The 15,989-nt window shown below is 38.8% G+C and overlaps 1 protein-coding gene across 2 annotated transcripts in view; it reads left to right on the top strand.

Annotated features, from left to right (window-relative positions):
* Positions 1-15,989, top strand: part of LOC127449425 (metabotropic glutamate receptor 4-like) — a 339,323-nt gene that overhangs the window by 69,668 nt on the left and 253,666 nt on the right. The gene's annotated exons all lie outside the window — the stretch shown is intronic.

The following is a 15,989-nucleotide window of genomic DNA, read 5'->3' as shown; positions in this document are numbered from 1 at the left end:
CAATTTGCTCATGAATAAAATTGATTTAGTTCACAAGTTCAACTCTGACTAAATGACTCTGACTCAGTGGTACTCAGTGAAAGGGAAGATTCGTAATACAGCGCAAAAGTTTTATGGACTATATTTATGGTGCTTTGTTGTGTTTTTTTGTTGTTGTTTTGTTTTTGTTTTTTTAATGGTTAACAGCCGTGGTCACTATGATTTATCGTTATATTGAAATGTCCTGCGTGAAGATTCATCAAAATTCTCCTTTTGTAATTAAATGGAAATGTTTTTTTTAAATAATAATCCGACAGCATATGGGTTAGAAAAGAATTTTCAGAATTTTAATTTTTTGGATGACATATTCATTTAAAGGAGTGATTATCGACAAAGCTTGCTTTCAAAATATATTTTCTTCTTTTCTATCTAGAGTGCCACAGCTGCTGTAGGTGCATTTAGAAATGCTGCAATATTGATTGCTGTCAATCTTGAAGTGAAAATGACGACATTCATGTATTGAAACTGTTGTGTGGTTTTACAGTGTGACATGAAACTGACAATTCAATCAAAACAATTGGTACAGAGTGCACCTAGCGCCTAGCACTGCTTACAGAAAAATGGTAGACAAAATAATGCAATGATTGGAACCACTTTCATCAATATACATGCTGCAGCTTGCATGTTGCATTATTGATGCGGGGGCATTGCTTTGCATGGCATACCTTGGAGACATTTGACAGACAAGTGAATTTGCTCTGATCATAGCAGTAGTGCACTTTGATTACAGCTGAGAAAATACTGCAGTTTGTTTAACAGTCTTTCTTAAAGTTGAAGTGTGTGATTACTTTGCCACTATGGCGACACTGAACGGAATATCAAAAATAATGACCATTTTTCCCTAACAGGTTTCCCTAACACTCTGCCATTAATCGGGCAAAAACAGATAATCCCATCCCAAATTTACGCTATTGGTTGAGACAATGTCGTTATATTGGGCTGGTCAGTTGCTTAAACAAACAGCAATGTTTTAATAGCGCCACAGAGGACCAGTGTTTAAAGGAGTAGTTCACCAAGAATGAAAATGGTCTTATCGTTTACTCACCCTAATGCCATCCCAGATGTGTATGAATTTCTTTCTTCTGCTGAAATATGACTCCATTGGTTAAATCCATGTCTTCAGAAGTAATATGATAGGTGTGGGTGAAAAACCAGATCAATATTTAAGTCCTTTTTTACTATATCTCCACTTTTAAACAGCCCTTCTAAGAGTTCTCTTCTCTCCTAAGAGTTCTTCTTCATTTCTTTTTGGTGATTTGCATTCTTCATGCACATCACCACCTACTAGGTAAGGAGGAGAATTTATAGTATAAAAGGACTTAAATATTGATCTGTTTCTCACCAACACCTATCATATTGCTTCTAAAGACATGGATTTAACCACTGCATTGCATGGGTCACTTTTATGCTGCCTTTATATGCTTTTTGGAGATTCAAATTTCTGCCCACTATTCACTTGCATTGAATGGACCTACAGAGCTGAGATATTCTTCTAAAAATCTTTGTTTGTGTTCAGCAGAAGAAAGAAAGTCATACACATCTGGGATGGCATGAGGGTGGGCAAATGAGAGAATTTTAATTATTTTAAAACTCTTTATTGCTTTAATCTTTTCAGGGGAATCAACTAGTGAGTGTGTTACTCATAGTTCACTCTACATATTAAACTGGGATTGGAGAAAGTATTTTAACATAAAAAAAAAAGTGAAGTCACACATCACCATTACAGAGCGTAATGACTAAGATTAAACAAATACTGTTAGTTACCAGATCATTTGCTGAATTACAATTTTGTTAGCTGGAGATATTAGTTTTAGTAAGTAATGAGTGTACTTGGCCTGTTTATTTCATCAGCCTCATCCAAATAAAGTTATTTGAAAAGATTAAACATGTGTAGCTTTTTGGAGATGAAAATGATAATCATATAACTGCATCATCAAAATAAAATTATCCCTATACAAACTGAACTGGAGATTGGATTATATAATGAGCATGTGGCATATCAAGAGGCTCTCAATGAAATACATTTGAGCACTTCAATTTAAATACTGAGAAAAATGTGAAACACTTAATAAATTTCAGGCCATAGTGCAAGTTTATGTGTGCATTTGTGTGTGTACAATCCACTAAGACAATGCATCATGCACTTAATAAATTACAACTAAGCATATAATCATACATAATTAGCATAACAAAATAAATATACTTTATTTATTTATTTATTTATTTTATTTTTATATATATAAATACTGATGTAATTTTTTCAGTGTTAAAACTCTTTCTGGTATGCCACCTTAATATGCAGAGTCGACTATAAGTAAGCCATTTGTAGGTTGATTTCACCTCAAAATGAAAAACTGTGGCGCTGTGGTAGTATTAAAACATTCCTGTTTGTTTTAGCACCTTGTCCAACCTGACACAGCAACCTTGGCTCGACCAGTGGTGTGAGTTTGGGGTGGGGCTGTCTGTTTTACATCCAATGGAATACAGGAGTTTTCTAGAATCTGTTTGTAGAAACAATGATTACTTTTTGCAGTTCCTTTTGGTGACACTAGTGGTGCAGAAATTACACACTTCAGCTTTAACTTTTAAAATGAAGGAGAAAATGCTTACCATATCTTGACGTGAAATGCTGTGCATCCAATCAAACAATATTCCCTCTATTTTAAAATCCATAAATGAAACAACCAAAAATTAGATTGTTATTCAGTGATAATCTTCACCTCAGCTGAAGCTTGCGTCTATCTGCGTCCATATTCAAAAATACTATGTTGATGTTATTGAAGCCAAAGTGACATTATATCTCAAATGTGTAGTAAGTGAACATCATGCACCAATTTTAAATTCTGGCCGTTGATGAGGGCGAGAAGGAAACTTTGGTGGAGGAGAAGATTATCAGTGAATAATGACTTAAATTTCTAACTGTTTCTCACTTAAAGCTATCATATGTCTTCAGAATACTTGGAATATATTGCACACGAGCCGTAAAATTATAAAAAAATAAATAAATAAAAAAAAAATAACAGCATACAGGTTTGGAGCAACATGAGGGTGAGTAAATTATAACAGAATTTTCATTTTTAAGTGAACAAAAAAAAGGAAATTTTGTTTACTTTTGTATGATAAATAATTTAGGTATTGGGTTGGCTCACCACCTCATGTCGAATGTAAAATCTGATTCCTGAAGAAAAACCTGCTTAGAACCACTGCCTTACACCTTTGTGTTAAACTCACTGCGGCATACCTGCAGACGAAGAGGCAGCTGCGGAGTAAATTAGTAGCATGTCTAGAGGTCTCTTCCTCTCTCCCTCCCTTCACTATACTTTCCTGCTGTGCACCGTTCCTCTGCAATGTGAATTACAGAACTCCGCCTCTTTCCCCCTGCAGAACAGTTGGAGGGAGTGAGAGAGAAAGAGAGAGAGAGAGAGAGAGCATGTCAGAAAAAGACATCTGCTTGATTTTGCTTCTTGTCCTCATTTGCTAGTTTTTTCCAAATGTTGTGTTGGGATCAGAGAGCCGACACGGCTTCCTTTTGAAGTTTAAATAGATGGTTGGTGTTTTCCCTCTTTTATTGCCGCCAGTGTGCACCTCAGTGTGCATGTACTGCCTCCATCATAAACCACTAGGAAAGAAATGGGCTGCATGGCTGGTTGAAAATATTAATGTGAAGGTTCGTCTATACTGCATGTGCTAAATGTGCTTTGAATGTAATTCCTACCCACTCTCAGAAAAAAAAAACAAAAAAAAAACTTGATATTCAGCATGAAAGCATTTTTTTTTTTTTTGTTCTCTTTTTAAAGCTAAAGCTTAAAAGATGTTAAGAGAATGTTTGCTGCAATCCAGCAAAGACAACTCGATTTTTCTTTCCTAAAGGAAATACCAGTGCTTTCATGGCAGCAAAAGAATAATGTTAAATGTTTTAGGTAAGCTGAGATATAAGGCTTTGATTCTTAGCAAAAACATGTTTTCTGAATCAACACATTATGCGACACCAGTGTAAATCTATAAATGATTATATAGATGCAGGAAAGGAAGAACAATCACAATTAAGTATGCAAATAACCAGACCCATCGTTGTCAGTTATGTTAAAATCTACTCAATTTTTGCGCTCCTTTTTACTCCCACCGTGAAATCCGATTAGTCCAAAATCCTGTTCCACATGTAGCTGGTGGGTTGTGAATAAACCACATGTGATAAAAAATTTTTTTAATCTTTTGGGGTATAATACTGACAGCTGTTTATTAAAAAAAACAAACAAACAAACAAAAAACAAACAGTGGTCGATGGGGCCGTATTATATAAAAGGGAAAAAAAGGAATGCTTAAACTCTCACAGAATTGTATGCATTTTAACCAGGCTTTAAGGACATGTATTGCAATTTAAAACAATAGAATTCTCATTACACATATTTTCACAAAAAAAGGTATTACACTTATTCACTAAACTGGAAAACACTCTGGGCTATAAATCATTAAATAAGATATGATTAAAACAAAATTTACATACCCAGTCTTCACATGTATGCAAAAACGTGGTCAAATTCCACACATGCAATCCACATGCATCCTTGAAAAATAATCCATAACAAACATTTAGTTTAAACATACGACTCTTCTGAACACATATTTAATTCAGTTTATAAGCATCTTGTGTGAAATTTTATATTGACCCAAAGAATTCTCAAATGATGATCAAAACCGGGAGCTCTCTTGCACAATGATATGCTCTCACATCTCTAGCACGAGAGAGTGCCGGAAACCAGGTGTTGCAAAAATTCGGTGTCACAAAACTCTGGTTTTAAAAGGGGCCACGTCCAATTTACAGACTTGAGTTAAATTAAATGAAATTTCTCCACTTGGCAACACACATTATAGAGCGCAACAGTTTAGTTCCGGAAGTAAAAATCCCATTCATTTTTCCATAGGGTAATTTATTTTTAACGATAACTTACAAACCTTTAAAGACAGACCTACCTACAATGTGGTTAATCTGCTGAAGCCATCAGTCCACGTTATTTCCACTTCATTGTTTTAAATCATGTTAAATAGCAGAATTACTTATGGAAAACTTCACTACCTGTGAATTTCCGAAGAGAAAGATCCACCAATCAGCGAGTCGCGGCAAACAAACCACAGTAAATGAGCCCAGTAGCGACCACCCACTCTCATGACGGGATTGTGGTTCATTCCCTTATGAAAGACATTAAGTACACATTCTTGTATCTTTGTATTTTGTTGTTTTTGCTTAAAATCAAGCCTGAAATCTTGTTATTCACCTCGGAGCTGGCTGGTTTGGTTCATGGCATAGAACCCTTTCATAAAAATTTTAGGATGGGAAAAATGAATAGGAAGAACACTTCTGGAACCAATATGGCTGATTGACTGTGATTGTGTCACGTCACACAGCACTTTTGCATTTAGTGTAGATAGACAAATTGCTTGTCACTAGAAACTGGAAATAGACGAGGAATATCAATGTACAGTTCTTGCCTTGCAAGGACTACTCCATGAACTAGTTCATGATCTAACCACAGAATGTCCTCATTTTCTGTTCAGTGTCAGCAACAATATTTGTTAGTCAGAGGCAGTAAGAATTCTGTAGCTAGGTAGTGCTGTCAAAGCGCTATTAGACAGTAAAAGCTGAGAAAATTGCATGCTGTGGATGGATATTTGGCCTGAGCATGCAAAGTCAGCATTTTCATGATTCCAACCCAGGCAGGTGGTGTTATCAGTCCAAAGGTTAAGGGAATGTGAAATGACATTTATCCAGTTCCCTATAGGATCTCACACCCAACCTTTAGATATCTGTTTATTCTCAGCCATGACCGGCCTCAGCAAACACGTGGAGATATTGCTGTGTGTGTTTGTGCCGTGTGCAGGTCCCACAGCTGTCGGTGACATTTCGCTGCTCTAAGATATCTGGTTATTCGCTCCAGTCCAAATGTGCTCTGATAGATATTTACACCTTTAATTTTGTGGGTTGACCACAAATAGTTTTTTCCAGTTGAGCAAAAAGATCAGAATATTTAATTAGAATATGGTAGTACTCCCCTCTTCTTATAAAATGTCAAACAGTTATCATAGTGCATCAGATTTTTGGCCTCATAGTTCAAACTTTCAACGTGGAAGCATTTGGCCCAGTGTTTACGCTTCTAACTATGCAAGCTAAATTTCTGCATCATTCTAGGCCCAAAGTGCTGTTTAAGACCATCGACTCTGTGTTACACCCTGCTTCTTTTGCCTGTGCCATTGTGTCCACTGAAACCTATTAGAAGTTTCTGAAATTTTTCACTCAGAAAGTCCAAGAAATCAAGGCCTCTCTTCATCGCTGGTATTCCAGCCACTCAGCTCTCTTACTTGCTTTCAACCAGTCTCTTCAGCCCACCTTGTTGATTTAGTTTCTAAGATGAAGTGTTAAAATAGTAAAATGGATATACTGTCTGCTCGTCTTTTCAAAGATGTCTTTAAAACGATAAGCTCTGATGTGACTGCAATTATTAACAGCTGGGGTAGTCCCAGCTAGCTTTAAACATGCAGTTGTGCAGCCTCTGCTTAAAAAAAAATACACCTTGATCCCACTGTATATACAAACTACAGGCCTATCTCCAAGTTGCCATTCATCTCAAAGCTTTTGGAGAAAGTTGTTTATTCACAGTTATACTCATACTTGAATTATTTTAATCTCTTTGATAAGTACCAGTCTGGTTTTAGAACCTTACATAGTGCTGAATCTGCTCTTCTGAAGGACACTAATGACATTTTGCTCTCACTTGACTTAGGATCAAGTTTACACAAAAAATTCAAGTTTCACAAAATACTTTTAAACCGGTTGGAGTGTAAGGTGGGTATTCAGGGTCTGGCTCTGCAGTCATTTGCCTCCTATCTGAGAGAGAGGATTTTCTCTGTAAATATAGGTAATTTTTCCTCTACAACTGCCCCTTATCTTGCGGTGTGCCCCAGGGTTCTATTCTGGTTCATTATTATTCACTCTCTATATGCTTCCCCTGCGCTCCATTTTTCAAAAATATAATGTCTCCTATCACTGTTACGCAGATGACTCACAATTTTATTTACCAGTTAATGCTTGATAGCAGCTACTTTGTTGTTTCTTTTCTTATGTGTTTTGAGGAAATTAAAGGCTGGATGGCAAATTATTTTTTGCAAATAAATGAAAGCAAAACTGAAGTATTGATTTTAGGTTCTGCCAGGACTTCATCTGTCATTGAAGCCCAGTTAGGTCTGCTCTCCTCCAATGTACACATGCATGTCAAAAATGTTGGGGTAATTTTTGACAAATCATTAATGTTTGACAAACAGATTAGTGCTATTACTAAGGGAATTTTCTTTCAATTGAGGTCTATTGCTAAATTAAAGCCTTTTCTGTCTGGTAAAGACCTTGAAACTCTGATCCATGCTCTTATTACTTCACGGATGGATTATTGTAACTATCTGTATGCTGGTCTGCCTCAGTCTGCTTTATCTTTGTTTGCAGATGGTTTAAAATTCCGCAGCCCGATTTTTAACTGGGACTAAAAAAAGAGATCACATTACCCCAGTATTGGCTGCCCTTCATTGGCTTCCTGTCAAGGCAAGAATTGATTTTAAAATTCTTATTTATGTGTACAAGGCCCTGTCTTGTCTTGCTCCTCAATATATCACTGAACTTCTGCACCCATATTTGCCTCCTAGAATGCTTATATCTTGTAAGCAGCTTCTTTTATCAGTTCCCTGCTGTCATTGCAAGTCTGTTGTCGCCCCCAAACTCTGGAACAGTCTGCTTTACACGTAAGGTCTGCCCCATCTGTCGCCATTTTTAAATCTTCTCTTAAAACCTATTTTTACTCTGTATCTTTTGATACTATTTAAGATCAAGGTTACATGTTCTTTATTGATGTTTATTTTGTTTTTATTTTGATTGATTATTGTTATATATTTGTGTACTCTCTTACACTTTAATATCTAATTGTATAGCACTTTGGTTCAACTGTTGTTGTTTTTAAATGTGTTTTATAAATAAAGTTGTCTTGACTCTAAAATGTCCTTTGTGCACTTTGTCAAGCGTGTTGCATTATCAGCGTTGCCACAAGAGGTGCTATAGCAGGTATTAGCATAAACTGTCTTCTTCTACAGTCAATTTTCTAGTGACAACTTGCATTGTTTTTAGCTCTAAACAATGCAAGTTGTTACGTGAACATACATATGTTCACATACATTCCACCAAGCACTAGCTTCTCTCATAGCGCTCATGAACGTGCAGCAAATGTCAAGATTTTCTCTAAAAAATGACCTAAATTGCAGTTTGTTTCTCATTCAAATCTATTGTTTGCCTTCAGAAGATTTGCAATATAGCACACAAGTCGCATGGACTACTTTTATGATACTTTTGGGACCTTTTTCAAGCTTTAAAGTGAGACACTATTAAAGTCTTTCTAGCAAGTCAGTCCACTGGCAGCCATCTTTGGAATGCACTCTGGAAGCTATTTCTGGTCATGACAGTGCAGCTCTTATCTATTTGAATGGGGAAAGACTGAAATCTCCAAAACGGTTGGTCAAGATTACGATCAAAGAACGTACACTCACCAAGCACTTTTTTTGGAACACCTGTACACCTATTTATTCATGCGATTATCTGATAATCCAGTAGTGCAATGCTTAAAAGCATGCAGATATGGGTCAGGAGCTTCAGTCAACGTTCATATCAACCATCAGAATTGAAAAAAAAAAAAAAAAATCTCCGTGATTTTGACCGTGGCATGATTGTTGGTGCCTAGAAGGGCTGGCTTGAGTATTTCTGTAACTGCTGATCTCCAGGGATTTTCATGCACAACAGTCTCAAGAGTTTACTCAGAATGTTGCCAAAAACAAAAAGGTGGCTGTTCTGTGGACAGAAACACCTTGTTGATGAAAGAGGTCAACGGATAATGGCCGGACTGGTTCAAGCTGACAGAAAAGCTATGGTAACTCAGATAACCCCTCGGTACAATTGTAGTGAGAAGAATAGTATCTCAGAATACACAGCATGTCAAACCTTGAGACGAATGAGCTAAAACAGCAGAAGTCCACTTCGGGCACTTTATTAGGACCATATAGCTAATGTGCATGCACATCCTTGGGATGACTGACAGGTTATGTCTGTGTCTAAAAGGTGACTGGCTCTTTTACCTGTAAGGCGGGACTTCCTTTCTACATCCGTTGACCGTTGGGCGCTTAGAGCTCCTTGGTTAGGCATTTCAATTTCTTCCATTCATTTTAATAGAAGTGGCCTGTCTCTGCTGAAATAGCCTCTGGAACTCTTCACTAACATTTAGATTAGAAACATGTTTCGTTTTTATTTATTTATTATTTTTTTTAATATCAGAACTGAATTGTTCCCTTTCAAAGAAACATCAATGTTGCGTAATTGTGCAATTGGGACTACGTCAGTGAGCCCCGTGGTCTGAAGCCTGTATACAATCATGCCAATTAATTGGCTGATGGCACTTAAGATGGCTGCTTTGGCGCCATTTCGCCAGATTTTCTTACTTCAGTGCACAAATTTGTCTTAGCCTGTGTTGGTTACTAGTGACTCACGCCGAAGCGAGGACTATGTTCTCCCTTTTGAGTGACAACACGTGAGGACGTCGTTGGAAATGAGCAGTTTGTCTGCGGATTCAATCGCATTGTTAAACAGGCCCGATGGTGAACCGACGTGCGGGGTGCTTCGTCGGCGTTACTATTCTCCCTGGGTCCCATCAGGAGATGGCGAGTGTGTGAAACTCAAATGGTTGCACAGCCGTCTTTTCTTTGACAGGTGAAGAGACACAAATGCTATTTCTGTCCCTGTTCAATGGTGGCACATACTTTGCACTCCTCGCTCCTTTTAAGATGAGTTCATTCTGTATTCACTGATTTTTCTTTCCATTGTTAAGGAGTTGTGTTTTGAGTTCTCCATTTTTCACACTCTTGCTTCTCCTCGTGTGAGTCCGCCATTTGATACGCATCGGACACTCGAGATTTAGCATATATGGATGATTGAGTAGGTCATAATTTGTGTATAGAGGACCAAACATGTCATAATTTATGTATGGATTGGATTATAATTTCTTAAAAACCATTGGGCCATATTTTTATATGGAGGCAAATTGGTATCAAAATTATCCAATGGAGGTCAATTGGTATCAAAATTGGTCTATGGAGGCCAATTGGTATCAGAATTTGCCTATCAAAGGTAGGTTATGGCTCAGTTGTCCCCTGTGACTTATGCTGGGGTGTGAGTAAAAAAAGAAAAAAGTAAAATTAATGTTATATTCTTCCCATGTTCACATATTCTTCCCCTTTCTAATTCTAGGGAAAATTGGTGTTCTCTGTAATCTGGCATTCTCTGCTGTAAACACATTCAGAGTGACCTCTTTTTATAATTGTCTGATCGAATTCGGCCTCTGTCCACATGGCTAAGGGTTTTGGGACAGGCATAACATAATTCAATGTACAATAAGCACAAGTGCTTTCCCCCAATGTTCATACACTCTTTCCCAAAACACCAGGAAAGATAATTTTTTTTTCTGTAAACTTTCCTGCTGTAAGCACACATCAGGACGACACTCATTATGCTTAAATACAATTAAGGCAAACATGGTTAAACCCCATTCAATCAGCCACAATGATGGAGGCACGAGGGCTTTCCTCCACTGTGTTGCTGGTTGCAAGGCGGCCACCAAAGGTAAGTCAAGAGTGCCATCTAGTGGTTACTTGTTACGCTGCAAGAGAGAATCATGCATTAAGTCATCTGTCTGCCCGTGTTATGGCTTGGCAGCAGTTACAAGGTGCTCTGAACTGGGTAATCCAAACGAGAATGCGTTTTTTTTCTTACAGCATAATGTCACAAGTGCAGCCGGGGGACTGGTTTGTGACAATAGATTTGAAGGATGCTTATTTCCACATCCATATTACCCCAAGGCAGGTGTTTTCCCAGGTTCGCTTTTGGGGACAAAGCGTACCAATTTTGTGTCCTTCTTTACGGACTTGCTTTAGCACCTTGTATGTTCACAAAATGCATGGATGCAACACTGACGCCCTTGAGGCAGCATGGCATCCACATTTTTAATTATCTCGAAGATTGTTTGGTGTTAGATCATTCAGAGAGTTTGGCTGCCCAACATCAAGATGCCAATCTCAGTCACTTAAGCAGTCTAGGGCTGCTAGTTAACCTTGACAAGAGCATCTTGTTACCAAGGCAACAGTCTCTGTTTCTAGAGGTGGAGCTAGACTTGCTAGCGATGTTAAAAATGGGACACATTCTCCCTGTGAGAAAGTTTCACAGACTTTTGGGGCTTATGATTGCAGCATCCACTGTCATTCTCCTGGGTATGTTGCATGTGAGACCTTTTTAGTGTTGGGTGAGCTCCTTAAAGGGACTTCAACCACAGACGTATGCATTTTGTCCCATCAGAGTGACACGTGGGTGCTACCAAGCTCTGTTACCATGGAAACGGGAATGCTTTCTGCATATTGGCATTCCGTTGGGACAGGTGTGTCGCCGCAAAGTGATAATGTTAGATGCCTCCTCTGTGGGTTGGGGCACTGTGTACGATAACTGTCCTGCTCAAGGAGTATGGGTGGATCAGTGGCTGAATTGGCACATAAACTGTCTGGAGATGCTAGCGGTGCTGTTGGTTTTGAGGTTTTTCCTTCCAGAAATTCGGGGCAGTCATATCCTCATCCAGTCGGACAACAGGACGGTGGTGGCTTATATCAACCTTCAGGGAGGGGTGCGCTCTGGTGCCATGCTCAGGCTGATGCCTGGAGAATGGACATTACACCCGCAGATTGTGGAACAAATCTGGATGAGGTTCGGCAGAGCAGAAGTGGACCTGTTTGCATCAAGTGAGACGTCACACTTTCCCCTATGGTTTTCTCTCTCTCCTCCGATGCCACTGGCCATTGATATGCATTTCCACCGATTCCATGCAGAGGGTTCAGGAGGATGGTGTTCGGCTTCTGTTAGTGGTGCCGTATTGGCCATCTCAAGTATGGTTTTTGACTCTGGTCTCTCTCCTGGAGAGAATGCCTTGGAAGATTTCAGTCAGAATGAACATTTTGTCTCAGGTGCAGGGCAGCATTTGGCACCCTCAGCCCGAATTATGGAAATTGTGGGTTTGGCCCCTCAACAGGGTCCCCTTTTGAATGATGGTTTATCTCCCGTGGTGGCTGATACCACGGGGGATAAACCTCTTAAATGCTAGAGCTCCATCAACAAGAATGTTTTATCCAAGTAAATGCCGTATTTTCGCCTCTTGATGTGCAGTTCGGAGTGAGGATCCAGTCCACCGCCTGGTTGGTTCAGTGCTGGATTTTTTGCAAGAGAGTTTTGGGGCCGGGGTTACCCCAGGAATGCTTAAAGTGTACGTGGCCACAATAGCAGCTGAACGTGCGCTGGTGAATGGAGTTTCTGTTGGAAGACTTTCTCTTGTCTCTCATTTTATGCATGGAGTGCGCAGGCTTAGACCTTGTCCCTTTATGGAAATTATCTGTGGTGTTAGAGATGCTCTCGGCTGCTCCGTTCAAGCCTTTAACATCAGTATCTGATAAATTTCGGACTCTTAAAACTGTCCTGTTATTAGCATTGCAAGTTTTAAAATGTCTTAAATTCAGTTTTCCAATATTTAAGGTCATAAAAAGTCTTAAATATCTTAAATGATACATTTTTTTTTTTATTTTTTTATTTAAAGAGGTCTTAAATTTGGGGCAGGAACCGTAATATGACCTAATGTGATTATCAAACTTAAAATGAATACGATTTTATTAAATAAATGCATGCACATTCAGAGTGAAAACGTGGCACTGTTGTATTTTCTCCAAGCACACGGGGGCTTGTGAGTGTTTCCAGCTGTTGCAGAGCAGTTCGCAATCATTAAGTCATATCAGAAATTTATGACTGATTTATGACTTTATGTTGATGATGCTGATGATATAGTGTAGATGAAATATGACAATGTTTACTTTTAATTGTTAATATTGTAATACATTGTAGATTATTATAGGAGTGCACATTTTATATCCCTTATTTGTTTGAATGAGCAGCTGGAAGCAGTGAAGCACAAACATTTCAAAATAAGAGTCCCTGGTTTATTTCAAAGTTAAAGTGCCTTTAAAGTTAAAAGTTTCACGCTATTAATCATATCTGCCTTCGTGAATGGAATTTGCACCAGGGTTATCTAAGGTCGAACTGAGACCTCATTTGGAATATTTGCCTTAAGTCATCTCTACGTACTTTCACTCGAAGATTGTTAATTTGCAGTCCTTTTCTCTTCCGCTGTTTGAGTCGGAAGAGCATAAAAGGCTACATATGTTATGCCCAGTGCGGACTCTGCAGGTTTATGCTGACCGTATTAGCCAATGGCGTAACTCAGAGCACTTGTTTGTGTGCTTTGTTGGCCGCAACAGGGGTGTTTCGGTGTCCAAGCAGAGACTGTCTCATTGGATTGTTGATGCAATCTTGAGTGCTTATGAGGCACGTGGTTCGCCTTCACCTCTGGGTATTCGAGCCCATTCTATGAGGAGCATGGCATCCACATGGGCATTGGCTAGAGGTGCATCCTTTGAAGACATTTGTATGGCGGCAGGATGGTCCTCTCCGAATACTTTTGTTATATTTTATAATTTGGACAAGAATTTGTCTCCTGCTTCCCAAGTTCTCTCTAGCGGATCAGGAGTTTGTTTTTGAGATTTTTTTCTTTAACTCAAACGGGCTTAGAGAGTTGGCAGCTACTGTTCGCATGGCATGATGGTATCTCATCCCAATTGCATCATTATGCAACATCGATGTTTCCTTGAAAGGGAACGTCTCGGTTACAAATATAACCTTAGTTCCCTGAGAGGGAATGAGATGTTGCATAGCTAGCCATACTCTCTAGTTGCTGCATAGGCTCGTGCCTGTTGCGGAAAATCTGGCGAAATGGCACCAAAGCAGCTGACTATTTGGGTTCCGTGATGTGGCTCCCTATGGGTGTTGCTTAAGCGCCATCAGCCAATGAATTAGCGTGATTGTATACAGCCTTCAGACCACATGTCTCACAGACACAGTCCCAATTGCGTTATTATGGATCGTCTTGTTCCTTCTCAGGGAACCAATGTTACATTCATAACCGAGACGTTTTTATGACTTTCAGTTTTGTTAACAGTTCTCAAATGTGCTTTGTTGTGCATTCCACCGTTGTGGATGGGGATACCATGCTAAAATACTTGGACAGTGTTTCCTGCTACTACTCTAATATGATCACACACGATCTGCATGTTGTTCTCGACAGTTCCAGTACCCTAGGATCAGCCACATTATACCAACTCAATGACAAGCGCCATCTTCTATCAGACATTTTGCACTGGCTCCAGTGTGTTTATCTTCCTATGTGGCTTGACTGGATGAACGTTGCGTGAGCAGCATGAGAGACCTGGGTTTGGATCCCGCCTTGAAACAAGGATGTGTTCACATAATCAGTGAGGAGCTTTTTTTCCCCTCGAACATGACATTTTTATTTCACTGATGGTTAGGTTTAGGTTTTGGGGTTTCAGTCGGGGATACAGTTTCTAAAATATGCATTCTTCTACCCTGTATTACAGCTTGTACAGCTAAAAACAACTTGGTTCACAGCTCGCTTTTGGCACCCCTCCGTGGACATTTCATCTGGAAAATGGAGCTTAGACATGCCCATATGTCAAACAGCACTTACCGCTTTGGCCACCAGGGGCAGGGTTTCATATTTCCTTAAGCAAATATTTTAACTAAAGAAAAGCCAACCTACAGTTTCCGATTTCACTGTAAGATCAGTCTGTACCACTCAGTGGCTTTGCAACACCGCTATTGAATTAGCATCACGACCAGTGTAGTCTGATTCCCGAACAAATGACTCTTTAGTAGGTTCATTTGAATCTACAGTGTGAAGGATAAATTGCAACCGTTGTAGTCCAATTCCTGAATAAATCTCTCTTATGAGTCAGTTTTTTTTTTTTAATCCATGCTGCAAAACATAGGCCTTCAGCACTTCTTACCGAACTAATTACTGCACTTTTATCAGCTCATTCTTTTTAGTTAATCAAAAGCTTAGCATTTCTTATTTCCAAATATTTCTTCCTCAAAAATACTAAAAGAATTATTAATGGAACAGTTAAAGAACTGGAACCGTTAAGAGGAATTGCAACCAGAATTGTTAAATTCCTTATAATTTCCATCCCTACTGTCATTGTATTAAAAAGACAGAGGGATATATCTTCATTACAACATTTCTTTTTGTGTTCTGCATAAGAAAGAAAGTCATACAGGTTTGGACCAGCATCAAAGTGAGTAAGTTATAACAGAATTTTCATGTTTAGATTACCTTTCTGTTTAAGTGTCTCTTAAAGTATGTACAACTGAAAAGCATGCTTGCCAAACAATTGGCCAAGTGTTCACGTCTGCATTTGTCTACTTCTGTTCTGAATGTAGAGTTGAGTGTATGTGTGTGTGTTTTGTTTTTGCTTGCTATGCTGTCTTTTGCAGATTGTGACATCCCACATTTAAGTTCTATCTATGTCTTTTGGCTGGGTGCAAGTCCCCTGATACTCACTAGCTTCCAGCTGGTAAAATTTTAACCGCTTTTTATCTTTGTACAGTGTGTGGCTGGGACTCCATTGTACTCTAGAAAGAGTGAACAAAGAGATCCGCATGGACAAAAGACCTTTCAGACAATCACAAGACAACAATAACGGCCCTTAAGGTCATTGAGTCAAAAAAAATAAGAAAATAAAAATGCTTATCGCTACAACATTTTATTGCTCAGGCCAAAAACTTAGTGTGATATTTGCCTAAATCAGCAAGAGTGCCTCGGGGAACTCTCAAACTAACAATATTTCCTGACGTGCTCTCTTGATCCCAAAGCTAATTTCTGTTGTAGTCTCTACCGTTATCTGGACGTGATAACATGCTCTGTTATTCCACTAAT

The sequence above is a fragment of the Myxocyprinus asiaticus genome, chromosome 12 (assembly GCF_019703515.2).
Source record: "Myxocyprinus asiaticus isolate MX2 ecotype Aquarium Trade chromosome 12, UBuf_Myxa_2, whole genome shotgun sequence".
Taxonomy (NCBI): Eukaryota; Metazoa; Chordata; class Actinopteri; order Cypriniformes; family Catostomidae; genus Myxocyprinus; species Myxocyprinus asiaticus.
Note: the sequence above shows the minus strand (reverse complement) of the source record. Positions and strands in the feature narration are given on the sequence as shown.